Source organism: Acinonyx jubatus, chromosome B2 (assembly GCF_027475565.1).
Source record: "Acinonyx jubatus isolate Ajub_Pintada_27869175 chromosome B2, VMU_Ajub_asm_v1.0, whole genome shotgun sequence".
NCBI classification, from domain to species: Eukaryota; Metazoa; Chordata; class Mammalia; order Carnivora; family Felidae; genus Acinonyx; species Acinonyx jubatus.
In genome coordinates, this window is record NC_069385.1 from 144630390 (window position 1) to 144649372 (window position 18983).

General features: G+C 44.8%; 2 pseudogenes; both read right to left on the reverse strand.

Moving 5' to 3' along the window:
* LOC113593967 (protein numb homolog) overlaps nt 1-18983 on the reverse strand; it is a 54274-nt pseudogene that overhangs the window by 20114 nt on the left and 15177 nt on the right.
* Nucleotides 6264-18257, reverse strand: LOC106968447 (AP-3 complex subunit sigma-1-like; annotated as a pseudogene).

An 18983-nucleotide genomic window follows, 5' to 3' on the forward strand; every position in this document is an offset into this window, starting at 1 on the left:
TCTAGTTTCTTCCAGAAGTGTAAGAAAGTAAATTTCTGTTGTTTAAGACACCTTAAATGTCGTTTCTGTGGGTTCTTTTTTTTTTTATTGTTGCTGTTGTTGTTGTGGTTACGACAGTCCTATTAATGAGGTTTAGGGGTGATGGTGGGGTTCATGGGGTTCAGAGCTGATGGCCAAGAAAGAATTGTTGAAGACGTCTTTGGTACAAAAAGGTGATTTTATTGAAGCATGGGGACAGGACCCATGGGCAGGAAGAGCTACACTGTAAGTGTGGGGGTGACCAGTTTATGGAATTGGAGGAGACAAAGTCAAGAAAGAGTTTCCAAAGACACGTTGACATTCTAAAGACTTACTGGAGGCCCAGCTATGGTCAAGCTAAGGTTGCTTTTTCCTCTAGCAAAGCATTAACATAAGACAGTAGGGAATTCAGGCTGTTGATGGGATCACCTTTTTCTAGTAAACTGGTGGAGACACTTATCAGTTAACCATTTGTTTTTTTGTGCTTTCCTGTTTTCGGGTAGCTGGGAGTGTCCAAGGAGTAACATACATGTCCCACCTTGGTGGGGGGGGAGGGGTGCCGTGAGCCTGCACTTTGCCCTCAGCTAGCCCCATGCTCCTTCATCTCTATCAAACTAACACGGGGACAAAATGACCATGCCATGACCAAAGGCAGGGCAATGGGGAGGAGGAGCCAGTTTGGGAAAGGAGATAGGTCCAAATTACAGTAGCAGTGAAATACCAAGAGTAGATGAACCGTGGACACTGAGGGGCTAACGTGTAAGTGAGAAAGCAGCACAGGCCTTTCTGGCACCGACGGAATAGCTGTAGGAAAGATGCTGCGTGTTAGAGTGAAAGAGGAAAGACCGACTAGAGTGCCAAGGGTTGAAAAAGGGAGTACCCAGTAAAGGGGTGGCAAGAGGGATAGAAGTAATAAGAGAGGAGGAATTGCTAGCAAACAGAACGAAAGCCAAGGAAGAGAGAGAGCATTTGAGGCAGGAGAAATCATTTGTGTGTGTGTGTATGTGTGCGTGTATGTGTGTGTGTGTTTAATGTACCAGAGAGGTCAAGAGATTGAGAAACCAGAAAAGAATAATGGATTTAGCTAAAAAGAGGTCATTGTTGACCTTATAAGAGAACAGCATCAGTGTAGCTGTGGGGAAGGAAACCGACTGCCAAATATGCAGCAGGAGAGACTATGGACAGAGGGAGGCTCAGGAGATGCGGGAAGAAACAGCACTGTGGGGGGTGGGTGTGTGGGGTGACTACCCAGAGCCCCGCTGCAGTAAACAGGGAAGAAAGTGGTGAGGTGGCTCCCAGAAAAGCTGGGAGCACGAAGAATGAATCTGTTTTGGAAAGGAGGGACAGGGGCGCCTGGGTGGCGCAGTCGGTTAAGCGTCCGACTTCAGCCAGGTCACGATCTCGCGGTCCGTGAGTTCGAGCCCCGCGTCGGGCTCTGGGCTGGTGGCTCAGAGCCTGGAGCCTGTTTCCAATTCTGTGTCTCCCTCTCTCTCTCTGCCCCTCCCCCGTTCATGCTCTGTCTCTCTCTGTCCCAAAAATAAATAAATGTTGAAAAAAAAAATTAAAAAAAAAAGAAAGGAGGGACAGAGAGCCAGTGGGGAAGAGGCCCTGGAGATCTTTGGAACTAGGAGTTAAGACAGTCGTAGAAGCTTGAGCCTGATTAGGAAGTCAATGAATGAGAGGGAAAGGGAGGGAGGAGGGGCCTCGGGGAAGGGAAGAAAGTCTACTGGAGAGATTGTGGGTTTAATAGAAGTCACTAAAAAATCAGCAAGAGGTGGGGCGACTGGGTGGCTCAGTCAGTTAAGCGTCCGACTTCGGCTCAGGTCATGATCTCAGGGTTCGTGGGTTCAAGCCCCGCATCGGGCTCTGTGCTGACAGCAGGGAGCCTGGAGCCCTGTTCGGATTCTGTGTCTCCCTCTCTCTCTGCCCCTCCCCCACTGGCGCTCTGTCTCAAAAATAAATAAATAAATATTAAAAAAAAAAAAAGCAATCATTGAGAGATACCAAGCGGGAGGAACACTCAATGTGTTCCTATAGGAGCTTAAAGCATTCATACAAGCAAGGAATTAAGGGCTGTCTGGAGCAGTTTACACCCTTAGTGTGACCTCAAGAAGCTCCTCCCTGAATCACCTTCTGTTATTGCACGGCTATTTCCAGTGTTCCGGGATTCCATCCCACAAGCCCAAGGCCATTTATATATGCTCCAGGGCCAGGAAGATTCTCTGCTGGGAAGATTTTTTAGTACAAAATCAACTATTCTCTGCTCCAAGTGAAATACCTAAGCGGTCTACGAAGACAACTGGCCAAAAGCTTCTAAGGAATGTTTTGCTAAGCAAGATGAACTGAGACCTCTTTCCATGCTAGGCCTGAAGAAATGAACGATGGAGGTAAAGATAGGAGTCACTCTGCAACTGTGGTGGTTGGCGTTCATTCAACAGCTCAATAGTGTCCTCAGTTCACAGGTTCCCTCCTTCTGCTGGGACACTCCTTATTCTTGTTGACTCAGGAACTCAAACTGGCTCCTGTGGTTCCCAACCTCTCAGGTGCATTCAAAGGCAGAAGAGAGGGTAAAAGCCTTTGTCTTCCTGGGGCTACTCTTAACAGGGGAAAAGATTTATTTTCCAGTAGCTCTACAGATGTCCCCTCAAATCTCATTGGCCATGCAAATGGATCATATGCCTGGCTACTCTTAGGTGTCAGGGAGGCTGACAGGAGGCCTGACCAATAGTGAGTCATGCCAAGGGGCTGGGTATATCCCCCAAACAACAGCAAGGGGAGAGCTGTAGGGTAGGCAACAGTGCCTGTCACAGCGAATCCAACCCACATATGTAAACATTTGGTCTTAAATATGCATCACATTGTGTATAATGTTTTCTGGGTTTTTGTTTTGTTTTTCTAACATTTTAAATCTTTCACTACATGGACTATTTTCTTGTATGGATGTGACTATAGTGTCTCTGGGTGTTTTTCCTAATAAGTTATAAGAAAATATCTATTTGTATTTTAACTTTATAAATATAAGTTTCTATATTACACTTAATCCTGTTTCTTTAGGTAAGACTGACTGCTTACTCTGAGTACTTGTGAAACTAGTATATTCACACTTCCTCCCTCTTTCTGCTCTTTTTAGTATTTATTTTTATATCTTAAAATATACTTCTTCTATACTTGATTTATTAGTTGTGGTTTTTTTGAACTTTTTTTAAGTGTTTATTTATCTGTGAAAGAGACAGAGTGTGAGTGGGGGAGGAGCAGAGAGAGAGGAAGACACAGAATCCAAAGCAGGCTCCAGGCTCTGAGCTGTCAGCACAGAGCCTGACGTGGGATTCAAATTCATGAACCATGAGATCATGACCTGAGCTGAAGTCTGACGTTTAACTAACCGAGCAACCCAAGTGCCTCTATCAGTTGTGGTTTCTTTTTTATTAAAAAAAAAAAAAAAAAAATTATTTTTAGAGAGCAAGAGTGAGCAGGGTAGAAAGAGACAGAGAGACAGAGAGAGAGACAGAGGGGGCTGGTGGGAGAATCTCAAGCAGGTGCCATGTTCAGCACAGAGCCCGACATGGGGCTCGATCCCACAACCCTGGGATCATGACCTGAGCTGATGTCCAGTTGGACACTCAGACAACCGAACCACCCAGGTGCCTGGATTTACCAGTTTTAAGGGATCTATTTTTATCACTGACTATTAAGAATGACTGAATGAGCACAACTTAAATGACTTCCCTCTTTCTGTCACTTTTCTTCTCCCAACTGTTGTTCACTATGGACTTTGTCCAAATGGGAATTGAGATATAGGCACTTGAGACTTCCAGTGATGTACAAGGGAGATTTTCTTGCTGGGGAGATTGGTAAGAAGATGGCTGTTCACTGTGATATGGAACTAGATATAGGGCCCAGTCATGAAGGAGGGATGAGCTTCCGGGCCAAGGTTATCCTGCTGAGATATACAAGTAATAATGGCATCTTGTAGTCAAGATGTGTGTAGAACTAGACATTAAGGAAAGTCTAGTAGCAGAGTCATTAGCTTTTCTTCAGCAACCTTCAGAGGCGTTAATCTGTGAGAATGTGCAGTTCCCCTCAGGTCTGCATTTTTATTTAAAACAATTTTTTTTTTTAACATTTATTTATTTTTTAGAGACAGAGACAAAGCACAAGTGGAGGAGGGGCAGAGAGAGAGGGAGACAGAATCTGAAGCAGGCTCCAGACTCTGGGCTGTCAGCACAGAGCCTGACGCAGGGCTCTAACTCATGAACCGTGAGATCATGACCTGAGCCGAAGTCGGATGCTTAACTGACTGAGCCACCCAGGCGCCTCAGGTCTGCGTTTTTAAACTTGGACTTTCTTCCGGACGGCGCTGGTAGTTTTGGACCTAAGGCTATCCAACCGAGAGAGCAGTGTTAAAAGGGGGCAATCCCCTTCGCCCCAAGATGAGATCTTGGGTTGGGTATCACCTTGTTTTTCATGCAGCCCCTGCTGCAAACTTTGACCTTCTAGATTCTGCCTAGACCACTCGTACCTCAAGTCTCCCGTTCCTCAGCTGACTTCTTAAGATGCGACCTCCTTTCTGTTAGATCACCAGGACCTGCCTGGCCTCTTCAGCCATATATTAGCTCCTCTGGTACTTGACATCTTACCTTCCTGAGTGTTAGTGTCTGCCAGATCTCTCCTGGTTAGCTACGCTTTTAGTCCTTTCCTCGCAACACCAGCCCTGCCCAGGGCTGCTTAAATCCCACAGCGGCACTTGGTTGGAAAGCCAAGAAACGAGAACACTGTTCTGAAAACAAACAGGGAGTGTGTGTATGGGGGAAGTTGTCTACCACAGATCGACAAACTTTTTCTCGAAAGGCTCAGATAGTAAACATTTTTAGACTTTGCAAGCCATACAGTCTCTGTCACAACTACTCAGCTCTGCCTTTGTAGGAGGAAAGCAGCCACAATTTTATGGTGTATTCCAGTAAGACTTTAATTACAGATGCTGAAGTTTGAATTTCACTTCATGTGCCACAAAAGATTCTCCTTTTGCTATTTTTTACTTCAATTATTTAAAAATGTAAAAACCGGGGCGCGTGGGTGGTGCAGTTGGTTAAGCGTCCAACTCTTGATTTCGGCTCAGGTCACGATCTCACGGTTCGTGAGCTGGAGCCCTGCGTTGGGCTCTGCGCTGATAGCTATGAGCCTGCTTGGTATTCTCTCTCTCTCCTCACTCTGCTCCTCCTATGCTCTCTCTCAAAATAAATAAATAAACTTAAAAAAAAATTGTAAAAACCATTCTTAATTCATGGGCTATTAAAAAAACAAAAAAGACAACAGGCCAAATGTGGCCCATGAACTACTGTTTGCACTTGTCTGGTCTATAAGACTGAATGTCAAACACTGAGGTGGGACCGACGAGAAGCCTAATGGACACAGGATCTTTCTTTCTGTTTATTTAATGAGAAGGCATGTGATATCCTTAATGAAGTCTGCACAATTATTTATTGAAAGAACACTATACCTCAGTGGGATCTTACCATTGCTGTAACTTCAGGAATATACAAATACCAGAAAACGGAGAAAGAAGGAACACATAGACATCTGATCCCCGAAGTTCTTTGTTTTTCTTTCCAAATGAACCAGAAATGCAGGAGAAACTGGCAGATAACAGCTTTCTTTTGTTCAAATGGCCTCATCTAATTTATTTTAGCCTCAAGAAAGAGTATTTCTAGGTGTCCTAAGTACCCAACACATTAAACTGTTCTTAGTCTGATTGTGCTTTATTGATTGTTAATTTAGAATTGATAACCTGAGCTGAATATTTTCACATGGAACTTACTTGAAAAATGTCACATTTTTAATTTACAAGATTTATTCATGTGTAATTTTCATGATTATAGTCGTCATTGGGGTAATACTGAGCAGATCGTTATCCATACATCCATTGCTATACTCAACATCGTATGTTAGGCTTTGTTTTTTCTTCATAAACTTATTGTAGAATACTTTTATATTTACAAAATGTAACAAAGATAATACAGAGAGTTCCCACATAATTGTCATCCAGCTTCCCCAGCGTTAACATCGCACATTACTGTAGTATGGCTGCCAAACTAAGGAACCGACATTGGTACGATACATTAGCTAAACTCTAGGCTGCTTTCAGACTGCGCCTGTGCTAGACTTTTGATAATGAAATCAGAGTAAATTATTACAACTCTGCTACCATTTTATAATAAGAGATTAATAATTAGTCTTTTGTTAAAATAAAAGTATGTTATATAATCACAGGATATATATCTTTTTAACTATTCTTTCCTCTTAATCATTTTAATTCATAAGAAGCCCCGTCAATACTATTTTCTCATTAAAGAGCTCCACATGGGATCCTTTAGCTAGATATTTGACACTGTTCAATATGTAACATGGAATAGAAAATAAAAAGGGCAACCGTTTTGTTTTAAAAAGCCAACCAAGACCAAAACCAATCTGTGACTTCTATTAACATCAGCTGTTTTACTTCTATTAAATCAGTAGCCGCCACAGGGCAACCATATTTGGGAAATAACAAAATTAAAAAGGAAACTATCTTGCTTTAAGCTAGTTCCTTTTCTTTAAACTTAATCTTTTCCAATAATAAACACATACTGCTTATTAAGGATCCTCTTATATGCTAGTTAATTTTCTGCACTGTGTTGATTTAAGCAATAAAAAAGCCCCACCACGCACTCAAGGACTCAGGGAGCTTCCTTCCCTGTTCCTTATCCGACCCGTCTGCACCAGATACTGCTCTTTTTCTCTCCCAGTCTCAAGGTCCACTTCACCTCAGCTCCGGCTTCCTTCTCAGCATAACTGAGACTGTACCTCAACAGCAAGGAACTTCTGAAGGCAACACTCACCTCTCATTCAAGTAATACAGGCAGTTAGAGTTTTCCCTTTGCCCTTTCGACACTAAAAGGGTTAGATGCAGTCTCTTCGAGGCTCTGTGAAGCCTTGAGACCAGAAATCAATGTGTACTGTGTGTATTTAACCTGTTAATGGGGTGTGTAATCGTCAACTTTTAAATTATCTGTGGGGATGGGGGAGGGGGGGATAGTGACATCCCACAATTTTATAACTGAGAAAGATGACATATTTTTTAAATGTTTATTTATTTTTGAGAGATAAGAGCGCAAGCAGGGGAGGGGCAGAGAGAGGGGAACAGAGGATCCGAACCTGGCTCAGCGCTGTCAGCGCAAAGCCCAATGAGGGGCTTGAACTCGCTATCTGAGCCAAAGCCGGATGGTCAGCCGACTGAGCCACCCAGGCGCCCCAGAAAGACGATATTTAGTCTGCGTTAATCTCCACCAAATCTGTCCCCTGCATGCCTTCCTGGGAATAGCTTCAGGGTATAGTTTACAGTAAACATGCAAAGGCCAGAAGATCTGCAACTGGGAAGATCAAAAGGAAGGAGCAGGAAGTACTTCAGGAAGCAGACATTCTCATGGGCTCTCCTACACCAAGCAATTTCTCTCCATCTTCTGATGACTGACAGGCCTTTAACGAGGGATACAACGTTCTAGTTCTTAATTCAAGATAATTCAGAGCTGGAGCCGTTTTAGAACAACCACATTCAAGGGCCAAGCAGAAAGGGGAGCTGTTGGGGGATTCTGAGCAGGGACACTGTAAAACTCAGGAGGAGGAGCGAGCAACAGAAGGAGCAAAAGGGTCATGAATACTTTCAAGTTGTTGAATCTAGATAGTGGGCACACAGACTTTCATTGTATTGTTCTGTCGATCTGCACAGATATACGAAATTTTTCAAAATAAAAAGGATGTGAGAAATCTGCATGTATGTTTGAAGTTTTTCTTTTAAAAATATTGGGGGTGGGGCGCCTGGGTGGCTCAGTGGATTAAGCTTCCGAGTTCGGCTCAGGTCATGATCTTGCGGTGAGTTCGAGCCCCATGTCGGGCTCTGTGCTGACAACTTGGAGCCTGGATCCTGCTTCAGATTCTGTGTCTCCCTCTCTCTCTCTGCCCCTCCCCTGCTTGTGCTCTGTCTCTGAAAAATGAATAAATGTAAAAAAATATATATATCGGGGGATATCCAAATATGATGTGAACATAAAATCACAATGGAAAAGTTATGGTTAAGAGCACCTGCCTCAGTGAGTGTGCGACTCTTGATCTTGGGGTCGTGAGTTCGAGCCCTACATTGGGTGCAGAGCCTACTCAAATAAATAAATGAAATTGAAAAGTTATGCTTAAATGTTCGTTGTCATACCTAAGGGAATGTAGATCATAGAGAGGTACGGCCCAACTGAAACTGTTCCACTTGAATTTTTTTTCCCCCCAGTTACTTTGGTGCTTATTTAAGCCAAGAGAAAAAGGTCATACTGTTTTCATGCAACATATACTTGGTTCTTTAAATAACAACCATGACAAATAGTAGAAGGAATTAGAGAATGCTGCGCTTGTAATCCATTCAAAACACCAACATTTGGGTTGTACGTAATTAAAGAATATGTAAGATGCTTTTTGAATACCGTAGCAGCCGGTATGTAGAGACAGGCCTTCAGCGGACGCAGGAATGCAGATTAGGAAAGACAAAAAAATCACGCAGGAACTTGTCAATGTTATACAACTTCTATACAGTACTGTGACTTAAATCCAAGACTCTCCCCTATCTGTGGTGAGCAACTGCATGTAACATTAAATGCCGTTTCCCTCTGGATTTTACCCGGGAAGAGCCCAATTTTGTTTTTTTAGCCTTGCGAATCATTTACCGAAAAGAAGGCAGCCTTGCCACTTTTACACGTATGCTATCAATGTCAGTATTTCTTGGGATTGCAGGAAGATTCACGTTCTTTACAGCTGATACAGCACAGGTTGGAGCTCCAGCGATGCCCGCCTCGTCAGGGTTGTCTTCGGGTGTTTTTGTGCATCAACGAAGGGAACAATCTCATTCATGTTGGTCTCCAATACCGTTCCACGCATCCCTGTTTCTGCAAGCATACCATCGACCTTGTCTACAGGGAGAATGAAATCCGGTTCAGACACTTTCAAAAATACTTGTCTAATGTCTCCAAGAATACCAAATTACATTCCAAATGCCAACTTCACTCTCCGAAGAATCCACATGGAAGACAAAACAGAAGGCTGTGTGTCACGTCCATACGTCAGTTTGTTAGAGCCTCTAAGTAATGATCCTCCTTCTAGGAAACTGCAAACATTTTCATCTTCCTTGCGTGGCAACCGGAAAATCTCCCTGATGGTTTGCTGTTGTGGGTCTTCACGGCAGGGCAGGCAGAGCGTGCACAGCCACTGCTTCCTGTGCTTGAGGATGAGGACGCCTGCTCGTGGCTGGGCTGGGCAGGAGTGACCTGGCGGGTGCTGGGGGCCAGGCTGGGGCAGGCGAGAGGGCCTTGCCGGTGCATCTTGCTAGTCACCCTCTCCCTACTTCTATTTTTTAGTTGTCTTTTTGTTCGTTGTTGCCATTGGTTTTGTTGTTGTTGTTTTTTTTTTATCTTGACCTTTTCAAGTAAACACAACAGTGGAGGTAATGAACGGGCATAGAAAAGAATATGTGTGTGGTGAAATACCACCTACTCATCATCCACTTTCAACAATTACCAACATCTCCCAGGCTTGTTCCATGTATTCCCCTCACTCTGTTTTTTCTTCTTCTGAAGTATTTCATTTTATTTTATGTTTATTTTTTATTTTTGAGAGACAGAGCCCGCACGCACACACAAGTGGGTAAGGGCGGACAGAGAAGGAGACAGAGGATCCGAAGCGGGCTCTGTGCTGATAGGAGAGAACATTCTTCCAGAACATTTTAAAGTAAATCTAGAGAGACATTTTTGTAACGTGCCAACAGTCATCATCACACCTAACAAAATTTATGGTGGTTCCTTAATAGCCTGTATTTTGGAGTATGAAGTTTCCAATAATTCTTAATATAATTTTGGTTGAATTTTCTTATTTTATTTATTTTTGAGGGAAAATGCACATGCTCGTGGGGGAGGGGCAGTGAGAGAGAGAGTCCCAAGCAGGCTTATGTGGGGCTTGATCCCATAAACCGTGAGATCATGACCTGAGCCAAAATTAAGAGTTGGATGCTTGGGGCGCCTGGGTGGCTCAGTCAGTTAAGCTTCCGACTTTGGCTCAGGTCATGATCTCACAGCTCATGGGCTAGAGCCCCATATCGGGCTCTGTGCTGACAGCTCAGAGCCTGGAGCCTGCTTTGGATTCTGTCTCCCTCTCTCTCTGCCACTCCACTGCTTGCTCACTCTCTCTCTCTCTAAAATATAAATAAACGTTAAAAAAAATTTTTTTTTTAACGTTTAATTTTTGAGACAGAGAGAGACAGAGCATGAACAGGGGAGGGTCAGAGAGAGAGGGAGACACAGAATCTGAAACAGGCTCCAGGCTCTGAGCCGTCAGTACAGTCTGACGTGGGGCTCAAACTCACGGACCACGAGATCATGACCTAAGCCGAAGTTGGACGCTTAACCGACTGAGCCACCCAGGCGCCCCAACATTAAAAAAAATTTTATTAAAAAAAAAAAAGTCGGATGCTTCACCGACTGAGCCATCCAGGTGCCCCTAAATTTTTAAAAAAAATTTTTAACATTTATTCATTTTTGAGAGTGAGAGAGACAGAGCATGAGCAAGGGAGGGGCAGAGAGAGAGGGAGACACAGAATTGGAAACAGTCTCCAGGCTCTGAGCTGTCTGCACAGAGCCGGACGCGGGGCTCGAACTCCTGGAGTGTGAGATCATGACCTGAGCCGAAGTTGGACACTCAATCGACTGAGCCACCTAGGCGCCCCTCCCCTAAATTTTCTTATACTCTTAATTGGCCTTAAGATTGAACTAATACAATACTGAAGAAATAAATATCTACATTTGCTATGGACTGAATGTTTGCATCCGGCCCCGCCCCCACTTCATATGTTGACACATACTCCCAAAGTGATGTTATGTGGAGGTGAGACCTTTGGGAGGTGATTAGGTTATGAGGTAGAGCCCTTATGAATGGCATTAGCGCCCTTATAAAAAAAAGGACCCCAGACAGCCTGGCTGGCTCAGCTGGTAGAGCATGTGACTCTCAGGGTCATGAGTTGGAGCCCTGCATTGGGCGTAGAACTTACTTTTGAAAAATATATGTGTACTTTTTTTGGTAAAGTTTATTTAAGTAATCTCTACACCCAACATGGGACCTGAACTCATGACCCTGAGATCAAGAGTCACATGATCTTCTGACTGAGCCAACCAGGCACCCCAGCTTATTGAAAAACAAAACAAAACAAAACAAAAAACCACACAGTCCGTTAAGCATCAGACTCTTGATCTCGGCTCAGGTCATCTTGAGGTTTGTGAGTTCAAGCCCCACACTGGGCTCTGTATGCTGACAGTGTGGAGCCTGCTTGGGCTTCTCTCTCCCTTCTCTCTCTCTCTGTCTCTCTCTCTGCCTCTATCCCACCCGTGCTGTCAAAATAAGTGAATAAACTTGAAAAAAAAAAAACACACACACACAAAGGGCCCCAGAGAGCTCCCTTGCCCCTTCTAATCATGAGAGGACGCGCATGAATTAAGAAGCAGATTCTCACCAGAGGCCGACTCTGCCTGCCCCTCGACCTTGGCTTCCCACACAGCAGGTCTGTGAGAAATCCATTTCTACTCTTTATAAGCTGCCCACTCTATTTTGCTACAGCAGTCTGAAGTATAGTAAGACAACACTTATGCAAAGGCCTTTAAGAAATTGAAATTCAGGGGTGCCCGGCTGGCTCGGTTGGTGGAGCGTGTGACTCCTGATCTCAGGTCCTGAGTTCAAGCCCCACGTTGGGTGTAGACATTACTTAAAAAAATAAAATCTTAAAAAGAAAAAAAAAGAAAAGAAAAGAAAAGAAAGAAGGGCACTTGCATGGCTCTGTCAGTTAAGCATCCGACTTTGGCTCAGGTCATGATCTCAGGGTTCATGAGTTCAAGCCCTGTGTTGGGCTCTGTGCTGACAGCTCAGAGCCTGGAGCCTGCTTCGGATTCTGTGTCTCCCTCTCTCTCTCTGCCCCTCCCCTGCTCATGCTCTGTCTCTGTCTCTCAAAAATGAATAAATGTTAAAAAAATTAAAAAAAAAGAAAGAAATTGAAGTTCAACAGTAAACATTGTCTGTAATAAAAGATGAATGACAGCACTGGTGCTCAGAAAAAATAAACAAGTTAGGGGACGATTTTAGGGAAAATCCCAAAAAAATATTTGACACGAGAGTATTGCCAAAACAAGTATTGTCAAACAAGTGTTCTCCTAGCTTATCGGCGGGCATGTAAACTGGTTGGTGTGCCAGCCAGATGGCATGCTAACAGGGTTTACTGAAGGAAGTCTGATAAGAGGATTATTTATAGACGTGCCCAGGGCTGAGGAGGCCTACAAGGGTTGGTGAAGCGCCCCGGGACAAGCCGCCACAGGAAGTGGCAACCACCAGGCACAGCCAGCAGGGGGAGGGGGCTCTCACTGAACCGGTGGAGGGAGTGGATACGGAGGAGGGTGGAGCCACCCAAGTGGCTTCTGGAAAAGGGGTGCAGCCACGGCCACCCAGAGGCCCGGGGCTCCCACCTCCCACCCCGTCTTGCTGCCTGTATTTCTCACAGGGAAGCTGACTGGGAGGTGGTGGGTAGAGATGTGATCTGATGCGGTTTTACAGAGGTCAGCCCCCAAGGGCACAAGGGTGCAGGAAGGTAGTGTCTGGTCACCCAGAGGGGCAAACATGACTACCCGAGGCGGAGACAAGTTAACACTGGCTCCCCGCTTTAGATGTACACCTTAGGATCTCGCAATGTGACCCCTAAGAATTCACCCTACAGAACAACTCAAATGTACATAAAGTTGGAAAATAAAAAATAGGAGTATTTTGTATTTGTTGAGAGCTTACTTGTTAGGTATGAGGGACCAAGCAAGGCATTTTACATTTAATCCTCACAAGAACCCCTCTGAGTTCTGCATGATTAGTACTGACATTTTACACTTAAGGAAATTAAAGTGGAGTAATGCTAAGCCGGGACCACAGAGTTAGCAAGTGACAATACTGGGACCCAAATGCAGTCACTCTGACTCCAGTGCTGGAGTTCTAAGGAAATCCATGGCAGCATCATCCGTAAAAACAAAAGACCGAATACAACCTAAATGACAGACAAGGCAAATACATTATGGTACGTCTACACAATGAAATACTACACAGCTTAAAAAAGAATGGAGTAGGGCGCCTGGGTGGCTCAGTGGGGTAAGCGTCCGACTTCAGCTCAGGTCATGATCTTATGGTTTGTGAGTTCGAGCCCCCACATCGGGCTCTGCACTGACAGTGCAGAGCCTGCTTGGGATTCTCTAATTGCCTCTCTCTCTCTGTCCCTCCCCCAAACCAGTCAAAAATAAATAAATATTAAAAAAAAATGTGTTTCTTTACTAAAAAAAATTTTTTTTAATGTTTTTATTATTTATTTTTGAGACAGAGAGAGACAGAGCATGAGCAGGGAAGGGGCAGAGTGAGAGGGAGACACAGAATCTGAAGCAGGCTCCAGGCTCTGAGCTGTCAGCACAGAGCCCGTTGCAGGGCTTGAACTCACGGACTGTGAGATCATGACCTGACCTGAAGTTGCACGCTTAACCAACTGAGCCACCCAGGCGCCCCAAAAAATGTTTCTTTACAAAAAAAAAAAAAAAAAAGAATGGAGTAGATTTACATGTGCTTATATGGAAAGATCTCCAAGATACACAGTCTGTGGCGGGAAAAAACCAAAGTACAAACATTGTGCCCATTTGTACAGAAAAATGAAAGGTCCTGTTTTAATATTTTAATACATGTACACTTTTCAATAAACATATGTGATAAAAAGTCATACATATACATATGCCAACACACACAAAATGCCCAGAACTGAACAAGAACAGGTAACATTTATAGAGCACTGATCTAAATGTTTTATAAGTACGATCTCTGAATGTTCAAAAGAACTCTATTGAGTAGTACTAACACTCTCATTTTTTAATATAATTCTTTTTTAAGATCTTATTTTTAAGTAATCTTTGGATCCAATGTGGAACTTGAAATCACAATCCTGAGCTCAAGAGTTGCGTGCACCACTGACTCAGCCAGCCAAGCGCCCCAACAAAATTCTTTTTTTTTTTTTTTAACTTATTGAGAGAGAGCATGTGAGCATGGGCCGGGGGGGGGGTGCAGAGGGAGAGAGAGGGAGAGAATCCCAAGCAGGCTCCATGCTCAGTACCGAACCCGACGGGGGCTTGATCTTGTGACCCGGGATCACGACCTAAGCCAAAATCAAGGCTAATGCTTAACCAACTGAGCCACCCAGGCGCCCCCAAAAATCTTGGGTTTTTTTTTGTTTTTGTTTTTTTAAAGCTAAAAATTCTCTAGTTTAAAATGTCAACCTGCCGGTTTGGAATTGAGATTCCAGCCTACATAGACATGAACCTGTAGTGAAGGCACTATGTCTCCCTTCTAGTTTTCGGATAATCTTTAAACCTGGTAAGTACACCTTCTGTGCCAACATGTAGGTTACTGACAAAGCTCCTCAACGGGGCAGCGATGGACAGACCCTGTGAGACACCCCCTGGACAAGCGGACTCTGACACATTAATTCATCCGCACAGCATGTATGGTTTAGGCTGTGGATTCACCTGTCACCATTTCTTCCTCTTGTCCCCAAGGACGACACGCTAGGTCTTGTTCATCATCTTGCTGGAATTACTGCTTTTATTCCATTGATTTACTATTATAACTGTACTCCCATCCCCACCCCCTTTTGTTAAGAGAGTCTGGATTGAAAGGACTTGTTTATTTAAAAAAAAAATTTTTTTTTTTAACATTTATTTATTTTTGAGACAGAGAGAGACAGAGCATGAACGGGGGAGGGCCAGAGAGAGAGGGAGACACCAAATCCGAAGCAGGCTCCAGGCTCCGAGCTGTCAGCACAGAGCCCGACGCGGGGCTCGAACTCACGGACCACAAGATCACGACCTGAGCTGAAGTTGGACGCTTAACCGACTGAGCCACCCAGGCGCCCCTGAAAGGACTTGTTTAGACAACACGTGTGGGCTTCTATTGTTATCTCATTCTTACACTCGACTCTCTAGTGCTGTTTGCTCACAATTTTACCAACAATTTAAATTTCAAATTTACTAGTCCCGATTTTGAGGATTAAACTTTCTTTTTATTTTTCCCCCCCAAAATTTGATTCTTTTTTTCTGTGCCCAGTTGTTTGGTTTCTCCTGTGTCCTATGATTACTCAAAGACTAATTACAAAGACTCAGAGCACATGTGCAATTTCCTACATTATCCTATTTTGTACAGTTCTAGACACTTGGATTCATTTTAAACACCTGCATTATGACCTGACTCTCTTAGACACTCTTCTTCCCTTTGTTAAAACTTCTCGGATGACCATAACCGTTGCTTTACGAAGGAGGTGAAGCAAAATAATCGGCTGTTTTCCTTGCTTATTGGGATCTCTTGGCATTTATGCCATCAAATTCCATCAAAGCAGCGGAGAATACTGCTCTCGTGTTTCTTTTTAAATCCAAATATACTTTTAAAAGCCCCTTTCCTCTCATCGGTGAGGGGCGCTGGGGGAGCTGGAGAAAGTCTGCCTTTAGTCCCCTCCATCCAGTTGCCTTCTTAGAAGAACATCTGGGACAGGGACTGGGGTGTCTGCTTGTGGGAGAGGTCACCACAGGGCACTCTTCTACTTCTCCTGGCTTATCTGCTGCCCTCTACGCAGGCCAGACATTTGCTGTTTTTCTCTTCTCCATTCACACTTTAAACCCTCAGGCATTCTCAGTTCCTGCTTGGCAGAAAGATCTGGGTGCTGGGCCTCAGTTGTGTTCTGCAGCCCAGTGCACCAGAGAGCCACAAAGGCGGCTACAGGAACCCACCGCAAAACGAAGGGGAACCTGCTGGCGGGTCCCATACGCTGTATTTGACGTCTCCCTTTGGGAACCTTAAAGGAAGCAGGGCGGGTTAGACAGGGAGGGTTCAACAGTCCTGCATCCTCCGGCAAGAACTGTCTCATGAGTGTGCACCTACCTGAATGGTTTGCTCAGAGCAGCCCTGAGCTTGGTTTTTATCCTGCTCTTAGCATCTTGAAATTATTAGCAACTTCTGTCATTATTGTTGTTGTTTTTAGCACCGAGACTCTCACATTTCATCCTGCACTGGAGCCCCCAAGTTACGCAGCCAGTGCTGACCCAGCCCTGATAGTTGAGTGCACCCAATCCCAGCGCCTCTTCTCACCAAGCCTTCGACTTCTAAGGGGGAGGATGTAACTCTGCTTGTTCTAGGTTTCCGAACACCATGTGTCAGTTTTGGCTGATACTGCATTCGTTCCGAGGGAGGTACTCCCCCTTTTATCTTTTGTATCTACCTTTTAAAGTCCTGAGCTCCTGAGAATGTCCCCTTCCCTTTCCCACTATCACAGATATGGACAGTTTTGTCTGGAGCTGGGTTTTCCCGTTTTCTTACACACTTTGGAGACTTACATCCAAAACAAACATAGCTGGGGATAGACTGTGCTTCTTTTCACTGAAGTCCTTTTTCAGTCCATTTCCCACAAATCCATTTCATATCTACCCCATAAATCCCCCACACGGAAAAAGTTGCATTAGCAAACCTGTAACTCGGGGCAGACCCTGTCGCTTCCCCTACTTCTGCTTTCCGCTGAGGGCAGTGGCCGCCCATCAGTCGTACCCTAGCTCTCTCACCACAACACTCTTCTCTTTTCACTCCAGTAGGAACAAAGTGACTCTTACATGCACCCAGTTCCAAACTATTTATCAAGTCTTTTGCAAGTAAGTCTCTTTTCTTGGGATGGTAGAGTCACTTCGCTCTATCTCTGATAGACTGGCTCCCTGTGATTTCTCTTCAGTTTAAGAATGGGTCAACTATCTAGAGTAAAGTCAGCAAAACATGGTCTTCAGGCCAAATCCAGCCCATGGCCAGTTTTTCTCCTGCTTGAGAACTGAGAATGGTTTGTATTGTTTGTTTGTTTATTTATTTATTTTTTAATGTTTTTATTTTTGAGACCATGTGGGAGACAGAGTGCAAGCAGCGGAGGGGCAGACAGAGGGAGAAACAAGAGTCTGAAGCGGGTTCCAGGCTCTGAGCTGTCAGCCCAGAGCCTGACGTGGGGCTTAAACTCACAAACCTGAGATCATGACCTGAGCCGAAGTTGGATGCTTAACCAGCTGAGCCACTCAGGCGCCCGATGGTTTGTATTGTTTTAAGAGGGGGGTAAAAACAGTATGCAGTAAAGAAAGACTAAAATACTTACTACCTGGCCCCTTCCAGAAGAAAGTTTCCCAGACCTGGATATAGACAACAGTTAACAATCTGCCTTCCTGCCCCCACTGAAGTCAACAGAAGTTACTCTAAGCTTCGGCCAAAGTGGTCTCCAGCCACCAGTGGGTCCTGAGTCCTCTGTTTCCTTTCTGTCCTTTCCGCACAGCAGCTGTTTCTTCTGTTTCTACTGAGCCTAAGAGCATTCCACCGGGCGATTAGATCTTGGCCCACAGGCCCTTCTGAGGAGAGTAATCCCCAATAGAAGCTTTCTATGTAAAACATTTGGGGTTTGTGCTATCTGCCAGACACCAACCCTGCTACCTGGGGAATGGCTGCAAGGCGGCCAGGGCAGGGGAGAGCCTCCCCTCAAAGAGAAGGGTACGGTGGCTCTCTTCCCAGTGGGGATGCCTGTTTTGGGGAAGACAGGAAGATCCACCCATCAGGCACTGTCTTCCAGTGCCTGCAAATGCTTGGGTGTGCTCAGAAGAACCTCAAAAACTCAGGTTTTTGGGGACGCCTGGCTGTTTCAGTCAGTGGGACATGTGACTCTTGATCTCAGGGTTGTGAGTTTGAGCCCCACGTTGGCGGGTAGAGAGAACTTAAAATAAAAACTCACGTTTTCCATTCAGTTCTCAGAGGCCTGTTGCCTATTAATGCATTACTTGCCTCCTTTTTTGCACCAGAGTGACTGGTCAGCCGCAGGGGGGCGGGGCTCCTACACCATTCCCGGGCCCCGCACCTCCCTGCAATGTAATTCCATGTGTGTCTTTCTTGCAACGTATGGGAGCCTTAATAAATGCACCGCCCACCACAGCTGCGGCCCTGCCTCGGTTTGCCTATCTCTAAGGGGGTCTTGCCCCTACCACCCCTGCCTCAGCAGCAAACCTGCCCTTGCTAAGCTTCATTTTGGCCTTTCCTTCTGCCACCAGGAAGCACATCTTTGCGGCTGACTAGGGGGACACGGTGGGGCAGTCAACCCAGGCACAGGCACCAGGGCTGTATGTGTAGTGATTTAAAAACAAACTGTGTAGGCGCACCTGGGTGGATCAGTTGGGTGAGCCTCTGACTCTAGATTTCAACTCAGGTTGTGATTGCAGGGTGGTGACATTGAGCCCTTTGTCCAGCTCTGTGCTGGGCGTGGAGACTACTTGGGATGCTTTCTCTCTCTCTCTCTCTCTCTCTCACCCCTCTTCCCTGCTCTCTCTCTCTCTCTAAAATAAAAAACAGTAATAACAAGCAAAAAATAAATGAAAACAAACTGCATTGCTGGTCTTCTAACCATCACCATGGGCTGAAAATTCCAAACAATGTCAGATAAAATACTCCTTCCTGAAAACAATCTTTTGCTGGCCAGTTCTAAACAACTTAGCAGTTATCGTTGGGCTCTCTTAACATATGTGTAAACTTGAAATGTGCACTTTCAGATAAAATACTCCTTCCTGAAAACAATCTTTTGCTGGCCAGTTCTAAACAACTTAGCAGTTATCGTTGGGCTCTCTTAACATATGTGTAAACTTGAAATGTGCACTTTGTATTGTTCCTTTAATAAACATTGTGCTCTACATGCAGGTGGTTCAGAGACCTCCCAGGTGTAGGGCTGGCGTCCAGCAAACACAGCCTCAGCCACGCACAGTGGCTTGGAGAGTACGGATCCCATGGAATCA